The 8,082-nt window shown below is 34.0% G+C and overlaps 1 pseudogene; it reads left to right on the forward strand.

The window, feature by feature from the left end:
- Positions 1-726: 726 nt before the first annotated feature.
- Positions 727-5,010, forward strand: LOC134285114 (GTP-binding nuclear protein Ran-like; annotated as a pseudogene).
- The last annotated feature ends 3,072 nt before the right edge of the window (positions 5,011-8,082 follow it).

The raw sequence follows: 8,082 nt of genomic DNA on the forward strand, positions 1-8,082 counted from the left end.
TGCGCCCAAGGATGCTTCAGATAGCACATGAAGGACATCCTGGACAGTCCGTCATGAAACGCCGTTTACGGGAGAGATGCTGGTGGCCTGGCCTAGATGAATCTGCGGTAGATACCTGTGTGGCCTGCGAAGGATGTCGTTTGGTTCAGCTTCCGGATCCACCCGAGCCAATGATGCGACGAAAACTACCCGACCGTCCGTGGGTCGATATCGCGATAGACTTCCTGGGGCCCATGCCATCCGCGGAGTATATACTAGTGGTGATCGACTACTATAGTCGATATATGGAGTTGGAGGTGATGAGCAAAATAACTGCGCAGGAGACGATTAAACGTCTAAAACGTATTTTTCGTACATGAGGACCTCCACGAACGATCACGCTGGACAATGCTAAGCAATTTGTATCTTGTGAATTCGAAGAATTTTGCCAAACAAACGGTATTCACCTCAACCATACGTCACCCTACTGGCCTCAGGCAAATGGGGAGGTCGAGCGCCAGAACAGGTCACTTTTGAAAAGGATGAAAATTGCGAACGCATTATATGACGACTGGAAAGCAGAGCTCAACAGCTATCTAGATCTGTACAATAATACTCCGCATACAGTCACCGGAAAAGCTCCTAGCGAACTTCTACAGAACCGAAAGTTGCGTACGAAGCAGAGGGGACGACACTGGCTAAGTCATGATTCTTCTCATTGGTTTTATCCGGTTATTTTAGTGTAGTGTAGCTTTCGTTAGCTTTTTCAACTTGCAGAGACTTATCCCTCGTTATGAAAAATTTGAAGGGTTGCGTCGTGGTGGTGCAACTTTTCAGCGGATATTTTGTGGAAAAAAGCTTTTTTCCTTTTGACGTCCACCATAGCATTTCTAAAGGGGTCAATTTATTTAATCATACTTTCAACTTTCAACTTTAATTGTTTCAATCAAAGATATATAGTTCACGATGATTGTATGATAAAATAGAACAACAAAGTGACAAAAACATTTTATTTGACACGTGCGATGACAAGCAACACTTGAAATGTCGTTAAATATTGCAATAATAGAAAAAAATAAAAATATTAATAATTCTTGATTATGTTCGTTGTTATATGTATAGGTACTTTTCTAAAGCTGCTCGCGATATAGTTTGTCAGCGGCGTCAACAATGTTGTTGTTTCGTGAAAAAGGCTCGGGTTGCATTTTCTGCAGAATTTTCTGCGCCCGGTGGATCCGACGGAGACGATTCAGAAGTAAGGTAATGTGAAAATTATTTAATAACCTTTTAATTATTGTTCTATACCTACAGGGGTCTGTCCATAAACCACGTGGTCATGAGGGTGGGGGGGGGGGGTTCCGGTCAATGAGCATTTTGTATGGACGAATAAAAATTTTTGTATGGACTAATGACCACGCGGGGGGGGGGGGGGGTGGAGAAGTCCCAAAAAAATGACCACGTGGTTTATGGACAGCCCCCAGGTTGGTGTCCGCTTTTCGCATTTCGACGGTTTGCTCAGTCGCAGTGCTCGTGTGTGTTCCAATGGATTTCTTTCCACACGAGCCCAGGTGCCATTCACTTCAACGTCTGGGACATGGACGGCCAGGAAAATTTCGGCAGACAGCGAGACGGGTACTACATTCAGGACCAGTGCGCCATCAACATGTTCGACGTCACGTCCCGAGTCACCAAGAAGAACGTCTACAGCAGGCACAGGGATTTGGTGCGGGTGTGCGAAAACATCCCGATCGTGCTGTGCGGCAACAAAGTCGACATCAAGGACCGCTAAATGAAAGCCAAGGCCATTGTATTCCACCGGGAGAAGAACCTCCAGTACTACGACATCACGACAGTCCAACTACAGCTTTGAGAAGCCGTTCCTGTGGTTGGCCCGCAAGCTGATCGGTGACCCGAATCTGGAATTCGTCGCCATGCCCGCCCTGCTCCCTGACCCGAGGTCAAGATGGACAAGTACTGACACAAGGTCGAGAAGGATTTGCAGGAAGCGCAAGCCACCGTACTGCCCGACGAAGACGAGGATCTGTAAAAAGCCGGATCTTCCTGCCAATTCATCCGTGGGTGTGTGTGTGTTTTGTGTGCAAAGGAATGTCGTTAAATGTAGACCAAGTAGCCGTGGTTTGTACCGAGAAAGGTAAGTCTAACAAAATTGTTTTGGGAATTCAGTCAAACAAGAATAATATCACTGTATTTTAACTTAAATGCTAATTCTACACTCATTTTCAACTTTAGTGTTTTATGAGCACTTTCCCAGTTATGTATTGTTAAGTAAAAGCTTCCCGAATAAAAAATACAGTAGAAAAACAGAACGTTATATTGTAACAGTACTATTTAGAACCATATTTTTACAATAGACACCACTGTCAAAATAAAAATACAAAAACAATAAGATGTATATGTAGACACCATACCGTGAATTGTAAATAAAATTTTTACAATATACTATACGGGTTGTTAAGTATCGTAACAATATAAAAAAATATTTTTCTCCATATATATTTTTTTGCAAAACCATACATTTTATTGTTAATGAATTGTTCTAAATACTGATACGTGGGTTTAAATATACCGTATATTGTATGGTACATGAATGGTTTCAAACAATACAACGTACCGTAAATAAATTGTTTTTAATTGTAATTCTACTACTGGTTATGCATTTAATCAAATGGTTTTGGAATGGTTCTCTTTTGTTATGTTGTATTGTTTTACATTACATAAACCTTATATTGTTATATAGCGCATTTAGTTCCCCACTGGACTATCGCACTAGTTCCCACAAGTGCGAAAACGCAAACAAAAGTGCGCGATTGCATCCGATCAACTTGGTGTCTTCAGAGCACTTATTCAGCATACATCGAAGAAATAGTGCGCCGAAGACATCAATTTGATTTGAGGCAATTGCGCAGTTTTATTTACGTTTTCGCACTTATGAAGACTCAGTGCGCAGTCCAGTGGTGAACTAAATGCGGTATATTATCTTGTCATTTTCCTCCTGTTGTGGCATCTTGGGCTTTTTAGATTTATTAGAATGCGTTTTGGGAATTCTCCAGAGCGTTTTTATTATTATTATTATTATTATTTATTATTTTATTTTAATCCATCTGACTTACGTCTTAATGAATGTGTACTAATCTAACTAGCGACTGCCGGACGTGCTGAAGCAATAATTCTTCTCCGAAACTCTGCTGAAGAAACTCCAAATTCGAATAAGTTAGCCACGTCGTTGAAAGCTCTCACCATGGCGGAAATCGGTTCATAAAAGCCAAATTGTGAACGGTGAAACGGCGTCGCAAGCATCCGGTCAAGTGTCCAGCGTTGAATACGTGTAGGAGCGATTAACGGCAACTGTGCCAGAAGGTTTGGACAATCTATATCGCAGTTCAGGATTTTTGCAACAGTCACGGCTTGTTGGATAGTCCGACGACGCTCCAGAGTGTCGAAGCCTACCAAGCCGCAGCGCTCAACGTAGGGCGGGAGATTAGCGCGGTCCCGCCAAGGTAGTAATCGTAGGGCGTAACGTACAAAACGTTTCTGAATCCGTTCGAACCTATCGATCCAGTTTGCTTGGTATGGACTCCAGACAACTGAAGACGTTTCTATGATTGAACGAACCAGCGAGCAGTACAGCGATTTGAGGCAGTGGATATCGGTGAAATCTTTGGTCGTCCTCATAATGAAGCCTAACTGTCGATTGGCGCGATCGATGATCTCTGCGCGGTGGTCGTTGAATGTTAGTTTGGTGTCAAGCAGTATACCCAAGTCTTTCACTTGATTGACGCGCTGAATACTAGTGTCGCCGATTTTATAATCCATGTGGACAGGAGCCACGGAGCGATGGAATGTTATTACTTGACATTTGCTAATGCTAAGTGTCATGCGGTTTTCCTCACACCATTTAGCAAATATGTCTAGCAAACTCTGCAATCTGACGCAATCCGTCGGGCTTTCGACGACAACGTAACCCTTCATTAATAGGATCGCCCACGTCTAAGTCTGAGTAGTCTCTGATTGCATTAACATTTGAAGCTTAGGCTCCCATGCCCCACCAGCCAGATAACCGGGTTTTGCAAACTAAGCATTATTTGTGGCAACACTTTGAGCGGCATGATGGAACTATGCCGAGCGCGCTAAGTGTTATTAGACCACTAATGTAGTTACATGAAGTGGGTGACGAGGTACATAAGTATCATTACAGCGTGCTTAACCGTTATTGCAATATTGAGGCACCAGTTTGACTAAAGTTTGAAAAACATAACAACTCATTAGAAAACTGTCAAGTTTGATTCAAATAAAGTTAGGTTAAAAAGCGAAACCGCAGACGAACCTATATTAGAAGTCATTTCAGTGTTCAGTCCCGTCCATATGTTCAAGATGGCTCTACGTCAAAGATAAAGTTAAATAAAGTTCAATCGCATTTGATTCGATTGTGGTCGAACGCAAGTTCACATGAGAGAAGAGGATAAAACTGTTGATAAAACTCCCCTAAATGCAAATACAGAAAGAATAGTTTTGAACTCATCCACTGATGATTTACGGTAATCTGACCTACATCTTTCCGGGTTGGCCTACATTCGTATTTCTCTCATCGCACTCTACACACCTAGCCAGCCATATCTCTCGGACCCCTGCTTGGACCTGCAGTTCTTAGGACATCTGGTTTACCACTGATTTAAACATGTTATTGACTTTAAATTGATGTTTCAACTTATTCACTTTTTTCTCTTTCCTTTCCTTTGCACCAAAAAAGTCACAAACATCAACAAAACAAAGTACGGAAAAAATCTTAAACTGAATAAATAATTAAAAATTCACGGAAAAATAATGTTTCAGAAAAGTGAATGGTTCAAACGTAAGAAAAACGGTATAATATATTGTTACATAAAAATCCAATGTAAATGTATAGTATAGCGAACCATTTCATTACAATACACTTTATTGTAGCTGGTACACTGTATGGTGCAGGAATGGTTTTCACCATACACTCTATGGTTAGTTTTTATCCGGGTTTCGCTGTCTCCTTTCCCAAAGAGTACAAGGAGTACGAAAGCTTCATGTATCAATCTTAAATCGAACCCAGAAACATTGAGCATGGTTTTGCAGAATAGGTACACTCGTTTCACGGTTGACTTCACTAGACTAGACTAGACTAGACTCGTTTCACGGTTGACTTCACTTCACTTTTGAACCGTCGAGTGAATGTAATGTTAATAATGATATTATAATAATGATAATAATAACAACAAGTATGCCTCAATTGATATTTAATCATATAGGAAAGTGGAACCATCTCAGCAGAGCTTCTATTCTGGGTACTGCTAAGATATATAAACAAGAGAAGTCATATATGTGGTGTTTTTATTTAGCTGTCGTCGAGGTAATTTGGCCAACAATTTCAAATTTTATTTTTTCTAAATTACTATGAGATTATTTTTCTTGGTTTTGATGTTTCCATTGCTCCAGTCTTAGGCCAGTATCAAAGCTATAAAGTTAATTAGCAAAAATTACAAGATTTAAGGTGATTTTCTAGTGGTGCTCAGCGCTTGAAAATTGAAGCGTTTTACCGCAGACGAATCAAAATTTGCTCTTCTTTGACTGGCGCTTTTCAACCCAAAGCGGTAGCAATATGCCTTCATTGGCTAACATGCTTCAGAAGCAAGTGGGAGCGGGAGCAATAAAAAATATGAGTGAGAGACGACGATTCAGCGCCGTGCGGCTCTCTGAATCTCTCTCTTCGCCGGTGTATACGGCAATGAATATACTTGATTTTTATCTCGTTATTACAGTGCAAATGACATAAACTCGAATTAAATCGATTATAATAGTCACGTCCATCATTCTCTTATGGACAAATTGATTGTTTTTACAAATTTTGAGCAAAACATAAACCCACTGAATCATTTACGCATCTTCAGCCTCACCACAGCAAGTGAGAAATAATCGTTACCAGTCGATATGCTTCACCAGCCAACCGACCGATGAGGAATAGTGGTCGCGATTGGTTCGGTTTCTCTTCCCAGTACGGAGGGTTAGCCTAACATTAGCCTAATGTGAGACTAACTGGCCAGCATGTTAGGCTAACTTTTTGTCTCACTTTTGGCTAATGTTAGTCTAAAATTAGACAGATATGACACACTTTTGTTAGACATGTTGCAAATTCGAAACATGTTGTTAGTCTAACATTAGACTAACGTTAGACATGTTTTACTATGGGCTGTTAGACAAATGTTAGGCATAGATTTTATGCTGCTTGTTTTCATTCCAGCTGTCATCCGAGCAAGAACTGTGATTGTAGTAATGAACTTTTGTCGACGTTCACTACTACAACCGCACTCTTGCCTCGAATGAAAGCAGGACGAAACATATCTAATAAAAAACTCGGAGCCCGTTTTAATTTAAAATTTATTTTCCATTTTAATTTTAATTTTAATTTTAATTTTAATTTTAATTTTAATTTCAATTTTAATTTTAATTTTAATTTTAATTTTAATTTTAATTTTAATTTTAATTTTAATTTTAATTTTAATTTTAATTTTAATTTTAATTTTAATTTTAATTTTAATTTTAATTTTAATTTTAATTTTAATTTTAATTTTAATTTTAATTTTAATTTTAATTTTAATTTTAATTTTAATTTTAATTTTAATTTTAATTTTAATTTTAATTTTAATTTTAATTTTAATTTTAATTTTAATTTTAATTTTAATTTTAATTTTAATTTTAATTTTAATTTTAATTTTAATTTTAATTTTAATTTTAATTTTAATTTTAATTTTAATTTTAATTTTAATTTTAATTTTAATTTTAATTTTAATTTTAATTTTAATTTTAATTTTAATTTTAATTTTAATTTTAATTTTAATTTTAATTTTAATTTTAATTTTAATTTTAATTTTAATTTTAATTTTAATTTTAATTTTAATTTTAATTTTAATTTTAATTTTAATTTTAATTTTAATTTTAATTTTAATTTTAATTTTAATTTTAATTTTAATTTTAATTTTAATTTTAATTTTAATTTTAATTTTAATTTTAATTTTAATTTTAATTTTAATTTTAATTTTAATTTTAATTTTAATTTTAATTTTAATTTTAATTTTAATTTTAATTTTAATTTTAATTTTAATTTTAATTTTAATTTTAATTTTAATTTTAATTTTAATTTTAATTTTAATTTTAATTTTAATTTTAATTTTAATTTTAATTTTAATTTTAATTTTAATTTTAATTTTAATTTTAATTTTAATTTTGATTTTAATTTTAATTTTAATTTTAATTTTAATTTTAATTTTAATTTTAATTTTAATTTTAATTTTAATTTTAATTTTAATTTTAATTTTAATTTTAATTTTAATTTTAATTTTAATTTTAATTTTAATTTTAATTTTAATTTTAATTTTAATTTTAATTTTAATTTTAATTTTAATTTTAATTTTAATTTTAATTTTAATTTTAATTTTAATTTTAATTTTAATTTTAATTTTAATTTTAATTTTAATTTTAATTTTAATTTTAATTTTAATTTTAATTTTAATTTTAATTTTAATTTTAATTAAATTTCAATTTAATTTTAATTTGATTTCAATTTAATTTTAATTAAATTTTTAATTAAAATTTAATTTAAATTTAATTGAAATTAAATTAAATTCAAATTAAAATTGATTGAAATTAATTGATTGATTTGTCTTTATGTAAGAGACTTTCAGCCCTTGGCTTTGAAATTGAATTAAAATTAAATTAAAAGTAAATTAAAATTTAATTAAAATTTAATTAAAATTTAATTAAAATTTAAATAAAATTTAATTAAAATTTAATTAAAACTAGCTGTACCCGGCAAACTTTGTCTTGCCTACTGCGTTTTTTGACGTTTCAAGTTTCTATCCAAGACCAAGCCCTCCCCCGGTTACAAAATGTGTGGAATATTGATGGAATATCGTTTTTCAAAACTCTCAATTTTCCCATGTTTTTTGCTTCATAAACCTTCCTTGGGTAAAAACTAACAGAACAAAACTAAGACAACCAAAATCGGACCTTTCGTTCGCAAGTTATGCGCGGTCCCACGTATGCCACTGCATTTTTATATAT

Source organism: Aedes albopictus, chromosome 1 (genome assembly GCF_035046485.1).
Source record: "Aedes albopictus strain Foshan chromosome 1, AalbF5, whole genome shotgun sequence".
NCBI classification, from domain to species: domain Eukaryota; kingdom Metazoa; phylum Arthropoda; class Insecta; order Diptera; family Culicidae; genus Aedes; species Aedes albopictus.